Source organism: Crotalus tigris, unplaced genomic scaffold, assembly GCF_016545835.1.
Source record: "Crotalus tigris isolate CLP2741 ecotype Arizona unplaced genomic scaffold, ASM1654583v1 scf7180000017551.9496454, whole genome shotgun sequence".
NCBI classification, from domain to species: domain Eukaryota; kingdom Metazoa; phylum Chordata; class Lepidosauria; order Squamata; family Viperidae; genus Crotalus; species Crotalus tigris.
In genome coordinates, this window is record NW_024096469.1 from 7,334,993 (window position 1) to 7,350,295 (window position 15,303).

The 15,303-nt window shown below is 44.4% G+C and overlaps 2 pseudogenes; one reads left to right on the top strand and one right to left on the bottom strand.

Annotated features, from left to right (window-relative positions):
• Positions 1–1,022: 1,022 nt before the first annotated feature.
• On the top strand, positions 1,023–5,768 carry LOC120307530 (annotated as a pseudogene).
• Positions 5,675–7,849, bottom strand: LOC120307540 (annotated as a pseudogene).
• Positions 7,850–15,303: the final 7,454 nt, after the last annotated feature.

A 15,303-nucleotide genomic window follows, 5' to 3' on the forward strand; every position in this document is an offset into this window, starting at 1 on the left:
CATTTTTTCTGTTGAATGAATAAAGAAGACTTGCTGTTCACACTACTCGTTTCCTTGCAATGCCTTTAACCCGTGAATTTAACTGGCGACAAAGGTGGGATCGCTGCAAGCAAGATTACCAACAGAAGAAGATAGGACTCACGAAGGAAGTCCTGAAGCCCTGGGGAAAGTTCGGCGTCCAGAATCGCGACTCGCCTGCCAGTACAGAATCGCTGGAGGTGAGCTCAGCAGAAGGACCCCTTTCATCACGAAACTGGACAGGTTGCACCCAGATCGGGTGCACCCAGACTGGGTGGCTTCACAGGTGTCACAGCCACGGGCACCTAAGAGACTACAGGTGGGCGATCCGGTCTGGACAAGGAACTATGGACCAGGACATCTATGGGTCACAGCAGTGGTATGCAAGGTCTCTAGGCCACTGTCATACGAAGTGGCCTTGGACGATGGGCGCGTCATCCGACATCACATAGACCAACTGCGCTGGAGGCTTCCCAGCAACACTTCTGCTCCTGGCTCTGCTCTTGGGGGAGGAGGACCATAATCACAATTCTGGACCACAGTCTCCCTGCTCTAGCGGTTCTTCACACGCTGCCACACATGTTCCAGTGGCAGAAAGGGGGCATTCGCACACTTCAGCTATTGCTCCAGACAGAAAGTCTCCAGAAAGGGGGTTTGCCATGGAGGCGGCTCCTGACTCTGGCACCTCCGGCACATACACGGGGGGGCCATAGGTTATTGGGGCAGATCAGCCACTCAGGACAATCCAGCTGCTGGTCTTGGGTGGTGGAGCAGTAAAGGCTTTACGACCCTCAAAGAATTCCCCCAGCCAGACAGCTATTCACCACGAAGATACAGATAGAAGAGACGACCCGGACGAGGATGTTGAGATTGACCGGGTGCAGAAGCTACCAAGAGGAAAGAAGCAGCCATTTGACAAGGCAGGTTTCTTCCTTAGCTGTGCTGGCTACAGAGAATGGCACTAGCGATCGAGTGCAGGTTCCGCATGGCCTTGTGCCGAGCCTATGGCAAACGGGCACATTGCCATCATCTGCAACGGTCGCCAGAGGAAATCTCCACCAGAAGACTTCTCCAGGAGAGGTAAATGGGCCCCGGGGCAAAACAGAGTAGGATACTGTTCCGGGAGGAGGAACATTCTTAGAACAGGAGCCCATTGCCCCTCAAAGAAAAGCTAAGACTCAGGGTTAGGCTACAAGGAGTTCCGTGTTTAATGGAACTGGACACCGGGTCAGCCCTGTCCATAATCTCCTACAAAACTTTCAATTACGTCTGCAGACATGGAGGGAAATGAGTCAGACTCAAGCCGTCAAATCTAGTGTTGACAGACTTTCAAAATTTCCGCGTAACAGTTAACGGCAAAGCTACATTGAAAGTGAAATTCAAAGAGTTTGAGGGTTTCCTCAACATCATGATAGTCAAAGGCCAGCGCACCAGCCTGATTGGCTGGACTGGTTTGATGCCCTGGGCATCCATGTGACTGGCATCAACAGGACTCAAACAGCTGATTTGACAGCTGTGTGCCAGGAATTTGCTGATGTATTCAACCCCAGCTTAGGCAAATACAAAGGAGCACCAATCGCCCTCCACCTTGATCCAATAGGAACTCCAATCAGGATCAAGCCTCACACAGTGCCTTTTGCCTTAAAACCTAAAATAGATGCAGAGTTAGATAAGCTTGTTCAGCAGGGAGTGTTGCAACCTGTTGATAGCAGTGTGTGGGAAATTCCCATAGTTACACCGGTTAAACCTAATGGAGAGGTGTGTATCTGCGCTGATTATAAGTGCACTATTAATAAGGCACTTCAGCAGCATGCCTACCCGGTCCTCGTAGTTAGCCACATCCTGGCATCACTACAAGGAGGTTGCTTATTTGCTAAGCTGGACCTGGCACAGGCATATCAGCAACTGCCTGTGGATGATGCCACTGCAGAGGCACAAACAATAGTTACACATAGAGGGGCATTCAGAGTTCGTTGCCTGCAGTTTGGGGTGAGTGTCACCCCAGGGCTATTTCAGAGTGTAACGGAATGCACACTCAAAAATATTCCAGGATTGTGTCCTTACTTTGATGACGTTCTAATTGCTGGAGAGTCAGCTGAAATGTTAGCAGAGCATCTCAGAGCAGTTCTCCAATGCTTCCATGAAGCGGGGTTAAAGCTTAAAAGACATAAATGCCAGAAAGGTGTGAACTCTACAGAGTTCCTAGGATTCTGGATAGATGCTGCTGGAATCCATCCCACTGACTCAAAGCTTAAGGCTATATTGCAGGCTCCCCGACCTAAGTCAAAGGGAGAGCTGCAGGCATTTTTAGGGTTACTTAACTTCTACTATGCATTCCTTCCTCATAAGGCAGCATTAACATAGCCTCTACATAGGCTCCTGGATAAAAGGGCACCATGGCTGTGGACTAGCATCCATGAAAAAAGTTTCAAATCAGTCAAATCACTGCTTTTCATCAGACTCAGTGTTAACACATTTCAACGAAAAACTGTCTATCAGTATCGCATGCGATGCTTCATTGTATGGGATAGGAACAGTTTTGAGTCATATAATGGCTAATGGGCAGCAAGTACCCATAGTGTATTATTCAGGACACTTTCCCCTGTGGAAAGAAATTAAGCATAAATTGACAAGGAGCATTAGCAATAGTAGCTGGAATAAAAAAAAATCCACAATTTCCTTTATGGTCACCCATTTACAGTCTTTACGGACCACAAACCTCGTCTAGGTCTGTTTACTGCAGACAAGCAAACCCCTCAGATCTTTTCTCCAATGATGCTGAGGAGGTCAATCTTCATGGCAGCCTACAATTACAGGCTAATCCATAAGCTTGGCAAGGAGATGGGTCAGCAGGCTGCCCTGCCTAAATCAGAGCCAGACCCTGCATCTGCTGCACGTATCCTGGCAATCCAGGATCTGCCAGAGTCTCCCCTTCATGCAGGAGATGTGGCTGCTAAAATAGCCACTGACAAAACACTCAGTCGTGTTTTGAACTGGGTGCTGAGGGGGTGGCTGACAGAATTTCACAGCTTTATCAGAAGATAAGATGAGCTATCAGCTTACAAGGGCTGCATTTTATGGGGAAGTCAGGTTATAGTCCCACACACATTAAGAGCAAGGGTCTTAGAATCTCTGCATGAGGGACATCCTAGAATAGTCAGGATGAAGGCACTCATGAGAAGCTACCTGTGGTGGCAGGGTTGGATAAGGATATAGAGGCTCAAGTTAAAGGATGCCAGGTTTGCCAGCAGACAGACCTGAAATGCCTCAAGCTCTAGTACATCGCTGGGAGACCACGCAAACTCCCTGGTCTCGAATTCATATAGACTATACAGGACCTTTCCAAGGACAGGTGTTCCTTATTGTAGTGGACAGTTACTCTAAGTGGCTTCAGGTAGCACCTATCCCAACTATAACTACTGCCAGGACCATCCAGGAACTGCACAGAATCTTTGCCATGCATGGCTTGCCTGATGTGATTGTGTCCAATAATGGGGCACAATTCACTGCTGCTGAGTTCCAGTCCTTCTTATGGACTAACATAATCAGACATGCTACCTCAGCCCCCTTTCATCCTGCTTCAAATGGTCAGGACGACCAAGGAAGTGTTAAAGAGAATAACGACTGGTGATTGGCATCATCGGCTGGCAGACTTTTTGCTCTGCCAACACACAACTCCATGCACTTCAACGGGCCATAGCCCAGCAGAACTGAGATGGGGGCGTCAGCTGACCATGACGCTGGACCATCTCCATCCAGACTGGGCAGCTGCAGAAATTGCACAACCCAAGCCCCCGCGGAATCTGCAAATCGGTGACAAAGTTTGGCGAGGAACTACGGTCAAAGGGCACCATGGGTGGTAGCTGTGGTTTGTAAGGTATCAGGGCCTCTGTCGTACAAGATGGCCCTGAAAGATGGTTGTGTGGTTCGGTGCCACATCGACCAATTGCGTACCTTGGCGCGCCCACAATCGCTCTCGCGGCTGCATTCTGAACCAACTGCAGCCTCCGAACGCTCTTCAAGGGTAGCCCCATGTAGAGCGCATTACAGTAATCCAGTCTTGAGGTGACGAGGGCATGAGTGACTGTGAGTAAAGCCTCTCGGTCCAGATAAGGCCGCAACGGGTGCACCAGGCGAACCTGGGCAAAGGTCCCCCTGGCCACAGCCGATAGATGTTGTTCCAAATTTAGCTGTGAGTCCAGGAGGACACCCAAGTTGCGTGCCTGCACTGAGGGAGGTAAATTTGCCCCCCCAGGACTAATGATGGGCCATCCAGTTGACCTTTGGGAGGCAAGACCCAGAGCCACTCGGTCTTGTCAGGGTTGAGTCTAAGCCTGTTCACCCCCATCCAGACCCTCACATCTTCCAGGCACCGGCACATCACATCGACTGCTTCACTGAAAGGACACTGAGTGGAGATATATAATTTAACAATTGTAGTGTTTCCAGAGCTCTTGGGGGAAAGAAGTTATTCGTGTTCATCTCCTTGGCAGTTGTCAGAGAGGGAGGAAAGGCAAACAAAAGAATTCCATCACTTCTCTGTAGGCTGATCTAGCCTGCTTGCTGACAGTGAAAAATCTGTCCTCCCTCATGCCCAAAAGGAACAGCAGAGTAATCAGTTGGTATTTTGGTGAATTTTGTGTTTCGGGATTCAAAGCATTGAAGCACAACACATGTTGGAATCAAACTTCATTTATTGCTACTTAACACCACTCCACTCACTCTGCAAACAGGCACGCAGGCCTTTTATAGTTTTCCAACCCCCAGGCAGTCCTGCCAATCGGAATCGCTCTTTCTTCACGCCTTGCGCGTGCGCAGAACTCTGGTGCCAGCCATTCTGGTTCCGGGCAGCTTTTAGGTTGCCCGGGACCATTTGCAATATTTCTGGGCCTGCTGAGTTGCCTCATCAGGCCCAGGACACAACACCCCTCCCCCTTAGATGGAACACACACAATTCCAATTATTCACAATAATAAATAATAAAAAAAGAAAATAAAGCAGGCAAAACGTTCTTATAACATAATAAGGTTATCTAACAACCCACCCTTTAATGTAGACTTAATGTGTCTATCTTCCACCCAGCGTAGGTTCCATTACCTTGTTCTATACCAGCAAGGTCCCTTTGTGCTGACAGGAACCTCACATATTCACCTAGATGCTTAGGAGGGGCCTTAGCCCGTGTGACCTACGCAAGGTCAGGGAGGGTGCCTGGCCTATCAGCAAACCTGCCCGACTGGGCAGACCAGGATTTGTACTTAAGGGTGCCTGGCCTACCGGCCCGTCTGATGGGCTTGCTAGACCAGGACCTTGATACTCATAATTTGCAGGTGACCCCTGTTGAGGCATGCTAGTTGAGTTATCTGGGCTCTCTCCAGGTCCCCTTGGAGGAGAGGAAATCCCCTAACCCACTGGTGGAGCTGATGACTTCCCAACTACCCTGGATTGCTCCTGGGAACTTAGTCCCTCGAGCCCGCGACCTGTGTTGCAGGTATGCCCCAATAATTCCAGTTCCCCATGTAAGTGGCCGAGGTGCCAGTGGCAGAAGCCGAACTATGGCAAACCCCTTCTCAGGAGAATTCCTGTCTGGAGTTCTTGCGGATGCACCAGCCACCCCTTAGGATGACTTCCTATTTGGAGCAATTGCTGATGCGCCGGACTCCCTGTTTGACGTAATAGCTGAATCGTGAGGATGCCTTTGCTCCTCCCCTAGGGAATCCCTAGTGACCTGCAGCAATTCCCAGGAACAGTGAGGTTGTGTCTCAGAAGATTGACCTGAAGTGTGACCAAATTCCTGGGTCCCTTCCCCCCCAAGAGCAGAGGCAGGGGCGGAATCAATGGGGGACAACCGCCAGCGCAGTTGGTCAATGTGACGCCGAAGAACGCGGCCATCTCCCAAGGTCACTTTGTATGATAGCAGTCCTGAGATCTTACAGATGACAGCAGGGACCCAGAGATGTCCAGGACCATAGTTCCTCGCCTAGACCGGATCGCCCAGCTGAAGTCTCCGAGGAACCCGTGGCTGTGACACCTGTGCCCCCACCTGGTCTGGGTGCAGTCTGTCTAACTTCGTTATGAGGCGGCGACCCCAGCGTAGTTCAGCTGGGCTCTTCCCAGTGGCAGTGTAAGGTGTGGTGCGGAGTGCAAGAAGAAAATCTGCTAATCTGTGATGCCAGCTGCCGTGCGTTATTCTTTTGAAAGCGTCTTTGGTGGTGCGCACCATTCTTTCAGCTTGCCCGTTAGTGGAAGGGTGGAAGGGAGCTGACGTGGCGTGCCATATCAAGTTGGCCTGCAGGAAAGCCTGGAACTCACAAGAAGTAAATTGAGGACCGTTGTCAGAAACGAGAACATCAGGAAGTCCGTGGGTTGCGAAGATTCCTCTTAACACCTGGATGGTCCTAGCAGTAGTAGTGGAGGAGACAGGTACAACCTCTAGCCACTTGGAATGGCTATCCACAAGGATAAGGAAGAATAGCCCCTGAAAGGGCCCAGCATAATCCACAGGTACCCTTGACCAAGGGGTTTGTGTCTCCTCCCACCTGTGTACAGGGGCCTAAGGCATTTCAGGCCGTGATTGTTGGCCCACCTGGCACCCGTGCATCTGGGTCTTGATAGCTTTATCAAGCCCAGGCCACCAAAGATGGCTGCGTGCAAGCGCTTTCATGTGCACAATGCCCGGATGTCCCTCATGCAGAGAGAACAAGATTCTAGACCTCATGGAGGCTGGAATAACTACTCTACTCCCCCATAAGAGGCACCAATTAAAGGTAGACAGTTCATGCCTCCTTTGCCAGAAGTTCTGAAATGTAGCATCTGGACACGTGTCAGGCCATCCTGACAACACCCATGTCAGCACGCGTGTAAGCGTGTGATCAGTGGCAGTTTCTGCAGCCACATCCCTAGCACTGAGGGGAGATTCAGGTAGTTCCTGAATAGAGAGAATATTAATGGCAGGGGCAGGATCTGCCTCTATTTGAGTGAGAGGTAGCCTACTGAGGCCATCTGCATGGCCCATTTCTTTGCCAGGTTTGTGAATGAGCGTGTAGTCATATGCTGACAGGAAGATGGACCACCTCAGCATAAATGGAGAAATAATGTGAGGGGTTTGTTTGGTTGTTGTAAACAACCCCAACAAAGGCTTGTGGTCTGTATAGACCGTAAAGTGACGGCCGTATAAGAAATCATGGAATTTCTTTATGCCAGCCACTATTGCCAAGGCTTCGCTGTCAATCTGAACATAATTCCGCTCTGCAGATGACAGAGTCCTTGAGTAGTAAGCCACAGGGACTTGTGTCCCATCAGCCTTTAGGTGACTGAGTACTGCACCCACCCCATAAAGGGATGCATTACAAGCGATGCATACAGGCAGTTGCTCATTAAAATGGGCTAATACCGCATTTGATGAGAGCTAGGCCTTGACCTCCTTAAAACTCCTGTCATGGACTTTAGTCCACTGCCATGGAGCTTGCTTGTCTAAGAGCCGGTGTAACGGCTCAGCCACTGCAGCCTTATGGGGAAGAAAAGCATGATAGAAGTTAAGAAGTCCCAAGAAAGCCTGAAGCTTGCTTTTGGACTTGGGACTTGGGGCCTCTTGAATGGCCTTCAATTTAGATTCTGCAGGGTGGATGCCTTGAGCATCTATTTTAAAGCCTAAGCATTCTGTGGAAGTAACACCAATTTTGCATTTGTCTTTTTTTAATTTGAGGCCCACTTGATGGAACCTCAGCAACACAGCCCTTAATCTTTCAGCCAAATTCTGTGATGATTCCCCTGCGATGAGGACGTCATTGAAGTAGGGGCAAATCCCCGGAATACCCCTGAGCGTGCGCTCCATGACGCTCTGGAATATGCCAGGTGCAACATTCACCCCAAATTGTAATCTTTTTACCTTAAAAGCGCCCCTATGGGTCACTATTGTTTGGGCCTCAGCAGTTGCCTCATTAACAGGTAGCTGTTGATAGGTCTGCGCTAAATCAAGCTTTGCAAATAGTTTCCCCCCTTTGAGGGAGGCCAGAATATGATTCACTACTGGTACAGGATATGCATGCTGTTGCAAAGCTGTGTTCAAAGTACATTTATAGTCCGCCAAATTCGGACTTTCCCGTTAGCCTTTAAAGGCGTCACAATTGGGGTTTCCCATGGACTTGAGTCCACTGGTTCCAAGATGCCCTGCTGGAGCAGCTTGTCCAGTTCAGCATCAATTTTGCCCTTGAGGGCGAAGGGCACCCTTCTAGGCTTAATCTTAACTGGTGCGACGTTTGAGTTTAATCGCAAGGCAATGGGAGGCCCCTTGTATGAACCAAGCTCTGAACTAAACACATCCGCAAACTCTCTGCAGACTTCTGCAATTCCTTGAGTTGGCAGACTATTCAGGCCAGTCACCTGGATTCCCAGGGCCTCAAACCAATCGAGTCCAATTAGACTCGTACGATCACCCCCAATAACCACCACATCTAAGAAGCCTTGGAAAGCCTTATGCTGCACTTTAAGCGTGGCTTCTCCAAGCACATTGACCTTTGAATTTTGAAAGTCAGTAAGAATTAAGTTCGATGGCCTGAGTTTGACTTGACGGCCACTACTGCAGCAAATCCTTTTAAAGGTATTGTGTGAAATAATCGATAGAGCGGACCCGGTGTCCAGCTCCATCGATAAGGGAACCCCTTGTAACTGTACATCAATACAAAGTTTCTTTTTAAGGGGTTTGTGTGTCCCTGTTCACAAGATGCTTCTACGCGATGCGCAGAAACCCACCCTGTGTTGGCTGGGGACCCTGGTACCTTTCCAAAGGAATTCTTCCTGAGGTTGCACCTGCTGGCGACCCAAACAAATGGTGGCAATGTGGCCTTGCTTACCACATGCCCGGCAAATGGCAGAGCGGAACCGGCAGTCCGTGCTCTTGTAGCGTCCTCCGCAACCGAGACACTGAAGGGCTGCTGGGGCCTGGTTTGTCTGGTTTCTCTCGTGGTCTTCTTACCGCCGGCTGGTGAAGTCTGTCCACCTCCTCTTCAGGATCCGGGTCTTGAACTTCCTGAGCGACCTCTTGATGGACAGTTGCGATGGCTGGAGCATTTCTGGCAAGCTGCAAGGCCTTCACAGCGCCGCCTGCTGCTTCTTCAGCTGCAACTTTGCGTAAGACATCTTGGAAGGTGTCTTCAGCTTTAGCAAAGATTTTTTGTTGTAGCTCCCTGCTTCTCAGGCCACAGACGAAGCGGTCTCATAAGCGTTCTTCCAGGTCCTTGAATTCTAACAATCTTAAAATTTCATTCAATCAAAAATTATTATAGGATTTTTTTTCAGTTCTTCTTTAATCATACAGATTTCTTTAAGCTTTTAGCAAGCCTCTTTACTAAATCCAATATGAACGTATTTTCCATGTCATTCTCTTGGTGAATCATTTGTATTTTCCTTTCGATTTTTAAAATTTCAGCCAGTTTCTATTGTATATCCAGTAACACATCATTTTCCAAATTGTTATCTTGGCTTTTCATTTGTAGCTCCATATTCTCTACTTTATTTGATCACATAAAATTGGTCCCACATATTTGGTTCAGTGTTGGAGATAAACTCACCCGAAGATTTTTCAAATCTATCTCGAGATCTAGTTATAGAGTAATTAATAAGCAATTTCTGAAAGGAAATAGAAAGTGAGGTTTGCAAACTTAGCGTTCTTTAAAAGTCTTCACCTTCGTTGGGAGTAAGAGGGCAAATCCCATTGTCACCTGTGCTCAAACCTGTGAAAAACGGCTTTCCTGTGGTCTCCTTGCCAGAAGCAGCCATCCGGAGACAATATGGGCAATCTGCTTTTATCTGATATGCTCACCAGTTCCATGGTTTTTGCTGTAGATGCCATCTCTGCTTTTGCAGAGCCATCTTCAGTTTTTAATTATCTAAAATTCTGTGTCCAATTTTCTGGTTATTAAAATGTTTTGCAGGTGCTTTTAAAGTAGAAAAGTAGGCTAAAATATGTACAAAACAAACAAAATGGCTAAATGGCATTTAATTATGTTGGAGATGACCGGCTTTTAGCTTCTGTTATTGCCAGTAATTATTGGCTTGAGCCATTTGTGTTCAACAGTTTTTGCCTTGTAGAATTTGTGGTATAGAGCCAAATGATGTAAATTAATTTTGTTAGGCAGATCTAAAACAACTTAGTTTGTCATAATAAATGTATCTAAATGTTCAAACCCCAATTCTTTTCATAAAAGGTGGACATGCAAAATAGCCAAGTTGATCTTTTTGTCCTTGCCCCATTCATGAGGGATGCAGGCTTTATCTGTTATTTATTTAAAAGTTAAATAAATAACAGATAAAGCCTGTTTTTAAAAAGTTTTAAAAGTTTTAAAAGTTATTTATCTGCTCCCTTGAATCATTATGTACCAATAGTGAATTATTCCTATTTGTTCTTTCATATAGAATAGTTAACATAATAGGTTAAAACAGTAATGCCATTCTAGATCCTATAAGACTGCAGTTCCCATCATCATTGGCAGTGTAGAGGGTTCATTGATTCAGTGTCCCTCAACCAAAGGATTTAATATTTGATGCCAGCCTGCATCCCTCCCATTCCCTCCATATGACACCAGTGAGATTTGCTTACCCAAACTTAATTAATTATAATAAGGTTGTGACTTACAAAGATATTTTGGATAATGAAGGAAAACTGAAAGATAGACAAGATCTACAACAACAAGGCATTGATTTAGCATGGTGACCATACTTGCAAATTCAAATGAGATATGAAAAAGATGTGAAAATAACACGATTTTATAAAGAACAGACAGAGTTTGATCAAATATTGTTAAAAACAGATGAAAAGTTGATTAAAAAACTTTATAGATTTCTGCTAAATTTAAAGATGGAAGAAGAACAAGTAAAAGAAACAATGATAATATGGGCAAAGAACTTTGGATATACTATAGAATTAGAAGAGTGGCAAAAACTATGGGATAGAAATATTAAATTAACTAAAGCAGTGCCATATAAAGAAAATGTGTATAAAATGTTTTACAGATGGCACATGACATCAGTGAGATTAGCGAAAATGTTTAAAAATACCTCGAATAGTAGTTGGAAATGCAAACAAAGGCCAGGTACTTACTACCACGTCTGGTGGCCATGCCCTAAAGCAAAAAGGTTTTGGGTTAAAATACACTTATGGTTGGAGAAGATGACTAAAAAGCAAATAGATTTTAAACCAGAATTGTTTCTGTTAGGAATAATAGGAGCTAACTATGAGAAGGAGAGCGGATATCCAATGTTATATGTATTAACAGCAGCAAGAATTGTATTTGCCCAATATTGGAAAAATGAAAACTTACCAACTGAAGAAGAATTAATCAAGAAAATTCTAGAGTGCGCAGAAATGGATAGATAGACTTTAGAGAGAAAGAGAAAGAAAACTCAGCTTATTTTAGAACATGGGATAATTTTTATCAATGGTTAGAAAAACGAACCAGAGAGAAAGGAATGTGATACCTAATTTTGAATACATACTAGTAAGAAGAACGTCATGGAGTGATTAATTAATACTGTTGATGATAATTAACCATATCTATCATTGTTATCTACTACTATATCTATTATTGTTATTTAAATATATGTACCCAGACAATATGCTGTTTGCTAAATATTGAAAATGTTAATCCCAATCCTGACCTCAACCCCAACCTAAACCCTAATCCCAACCCAATAATAATAATAATAATAATAATAATAATAATAATAATAATAATAATAATAATATTGGAAGGGACCTTGGAGGTCATCTAGTCCAACCCCTGATCAGGCAGGAAACCCTATACCATTTCAGACAAATGGCTGTCCAGTCTCTTCTTAAAAACTTCCAGTGTTGGAGCATTCACCGCTTCTGGAGGCAAGTTGTTCCACTGGTTAATTGTTCTAACTGTCAGGAAGTTTCTCCTAAGTTCTAGGTTGCTTCTCTCCTTGATCAGTTTCCATCCGTTGCTTCTTGTCCTGCCTTCAGGTGCCTTGGAGAATAGCTTGACTCCCTCTTCTTTGTGGCAGCCCCTGAGATATTGGAACACTGCTATCATAATTATCAAAGGAAAGGATATTAGTGCTGTGGTTTAATGGAAGGCTGCTGTAGAACACAACATATGATCACTGACTATCTGTCCATCCATCCCACAAAAAGTAGAGAAAGGATAAATCAAGAATAACAAAATGAAGAATGTGAAAACGGTAGGTAAGAGTAGCCGAAGGTAGAATGTATAGCGGAATTGAAGAAAGCAGCCAAAGGATAGGGTGTCTGCAAAGGAACTGCTCACATAAGGAGTTAAGTCAATGAGATAGAACAGGATTGACCAAAAGTGACTCTCAACACATCTGGGCCTCCATGATTTTGTACATCAGGTTAATTTCATACCTATGTATTCCTTGCGGCTACTCCAATGAAATCAACCTGAGGAAGAAGATTCTCAATTAGATCCTGCTCTGAGGCTATGATAGGCTTGAGAAACCTGACTGCCTCTATGCACGCATGGGGACATTTTGTCTTTTCCCTCTGTTTTGCTGTAGTCCTTTGCCAGAGCAGCTCGGTGTTTCTGGATCACCCTCCCTCTTCTAAGGCATGTCAGTCTATGATGGCAAAAATCAGAAGGACTCACACCTTTTATTAAAAGGCTTTGGTGACAGTGAAGTGATGACGCGAGTGCAACTCACAAAAGTTGATGCCTTTTAATAAAATTTGTTAATCTGAAAAGGTACTACCAGACCTCTTGATTTTTTTTGTCTTTCCCATCCTGCCATTTGTCGGATGCATTGTGCTTCAATTCCTGTTGCCAGCAGACTGACGAGTCTGGGAAGTCTCTCGTTCATCTTTAAAATATGTTCTGTGCAGACCTGCTTATGGCCCATTGAGATGAATCGTTCCAAATTCAGACAGCCATCGAATTTCTTCAACCTTCTCATCCCTTACCCAGTTCCACTGCAAGATTAATTGTACCAGATGCCAAAGCTGTCACCCAATTTGGCTTTGCTCCAGAATTTGGCAGCAGTTCTATATGTATTGAAAGACCCAATCCTAGAAAAGCAAGCATGGTGTCCATTAACACATTTATTTCCTTTAGGTAGCATTTGGCAGCCCACATCAAACTGCTCATTTTGCTTTGAGTGGAATAAAATACACATTGTTTGAAAGAGGCAGCTTGGCATTCTCTTGCTTCTTTCTCAGAAAGAAGCACAGCGGAACTGGTTCAGATAGAGAACGTAATGTGGCATGTATAAGAAGCTACGGTTATAAGCCTTTCTCCTCTTGGTGCAGTCCCAGCCTGGTTCCCAACCTCTTAAATGAAAATCTGCTATTTAGTGGATCTTTTTAACAACGTAAATTGGAGACAGTAAAGTAAAAAAAAATGAAAACTACCCTTATCTTGATGTGGTAGTTTTATTCCAGTCAGATGTCCTTACTTTCAGGTAAGAAAAAGAAGTGTACAGTTGCTAACCACATTTTTAAAGTATTATATATAGCAGTTCGACTCATAGTCTGACTCAGAATACGCTTCTTACATTTCCATGAGCACAACTGAAAAACAATATTAGCTAGGGGAGCCAATGGTCTGATCCAACATGGGTTTTCATATACGTAAATTATCTGCAAGCTTTTGACCTCTGGTGAGCAGAAGGGACTCATTTTCTTCCCAGTCCAAAAATACCGTATTTTTCCGTGTATAAGACACACCCTTGTATAAGATGCTCTGGCATGCGAGTTCCAAGCTTACAGCAAACAAAGTCAGTGCTGGGAGCAACCACCTCCCAGCGCTTTAAATAGATGCCTCCCGGCCGTCCCCACCCACCTAACCAGCATCTGGCATGATGAGTTATGCATAGTCAGTTCATAGCAGCAGGCTTCTGACCCTGGTAAACAAATTGGTGTGAGCACCGGCATGACAGCAAGGGAAGTGAAGGCAAGTTTTAAACTCCCCATCATTTCTCCACATCGATCACAATCTGATGCAGTGTTAATGAAGATGGAGAAGTTTTTCTCTCTGTAGCTTAGTTCTAGAAGCTGAGATCATCCCATGAAAAATAGTGGGAGATTTAGAGAAGATGAAGAAAATACTGTAGGACACTTTTTTTTTTTTTTTGAAAATTTTTTGGGAAATTTTTTACAAAAAACAGAAAACAACAATACAACAAGAAAAAACAAAACAAAACAAAACAACCCTCCCCCAACCCTCCCCAAACCACCCACGCCCTCCCCCCCAGAGCTTCCCAGATATATATATATATATAAAAATAAAAGTAATAAAAAAGCTAAATGATATTTTTTATATCCAATTTAAATTGTATAAACTTTATCCATTTATCCCAAACAGCAAAAAATTTCTCTTGCGATTGTTCTTTTAAGAAAGCCGAAATCTTTGCCATTTCCGCCAAGTAGGATACTTTAAAAAACCACTCCTGCAAAGTAGGCAAAGATTCCTTCTTCCAGTATTGTCCTACTAACAACCTTGTGGCTGTGATCAAATTCAACATCAATATAACCTCCTTTGCATCACAATCAGTAACTATACCTAACAAAAATAGTTGTGGAGTAAATTTTACCCTCTTTCTAAAAATTCTCTGAATATTCCACCATATCTTAATCCAAAAAGCTTTTATATTTTTACACGACCACCAAATATGATAATAGGTGGCATCCAAACAACCACATCTCCAACATTTAGGCTGTAGGTCAGGATACATAAGAGACATTTTTTGTGGATCAAGGTGCCATCTATAAAACATTTTATAAAAATTCTCCCTTAAATTCTGGGCTTGTGTAAATTTAACATTCCTCACCCAAATAATTTCCCAGATATCCAGTGGAACTGGTTCACCAAAATTCTGTGCCCATTTAATCATACAATCTTTAATTAATTCTGATTCTGAATCCAGTTCCACTAGAACCCCATAAATTCTCTTAATATGAGTTTGTCTTTGATCCTTTACTTGCTTGAAAAGATTTTCATCTTCTCTAAGGAAGCCCACCTTACGATCCAACTTCCATCTATCTGCTAATTGTCTATATTGAAACCAAGAATAAGTAATATTTTCATGTACTAACTCTTCCAATGATTTTAACTGCCAGTTATGTCCATCCCATCTGAGTAATTGTGTATAAGACACCGTGTCCATTTTAACACCTCTCTTTATGCCCTCTATCGCATGCCAAGGTATAGCCCATAATGGTATTTTAAAATCACTTTTATAATATTTTCTCCAAACCCTAAGTAAAGAAGTTCTTATAATATGAGATTTAAAAACCCGATCCACTTTCTTATTAAA